Here is a 544-nt window from a genome sequence, read left to right on the forward strand (position 1 = left end):
GAGATTGCGGTGAGCAGAGATCATGCCACTTCACTCCAGCCTGGGCGACAGAATGAGACTCCATCAAAAAAAAAAAAAAAAAAAAAGAATATACAATACAATATAGATTGTATTGTATAGAATACAATATACTTGTTTTCTGAAAACAGGTATACTGCCTGTCTTGGTTTGTTTTGTATTGCTACAACAGAACACCACAGACTGGTATTCAAAACAAAACAGATATTTATTGGCTCACAATTCTGGAGGCCAGGAAGTCTAAGCTGCAGGGGGTAACACCTGGAGAAGGCCTTCTTGCTGCATCATCTCCTGGTGGAAAGGCAAAGAGAGGGAGAGAAAGAAAAGGTGGGGGGACAAACTCATCCTTCTATAAGGAACCCGCTCCTGTGATAACAGCATGAATCCATTCATTACAGCAGAGCCCTCATGGCCTAATCACTTGCTAATTACTGTTGCTTTGGAGATAAAGTTTCCAACACATGAATCTTGGGGAACACATTCAAACCATAGCACTGCCTATGGCCTGTATTCTGACAATGAATCC

The sequence above is a fragment of the Mandrillus leucophaeus genome, unplaced genomic scaffold (genome assembly GCF_000951045.1).
Source record: "Mandrillus leucophaeus isolate KB7577 unplaced genomic scaffold, Mleu.le_1.0 Scaffold830, whole genome shotgun sequence".
Taxonomy (NCBI): domain Eukaryota; kingdom Metazoa; phylum Chordata; class Mammalia; order Primates; family Cercopithecidae; genus Mandrillus; species Mandrillus leucophaeus.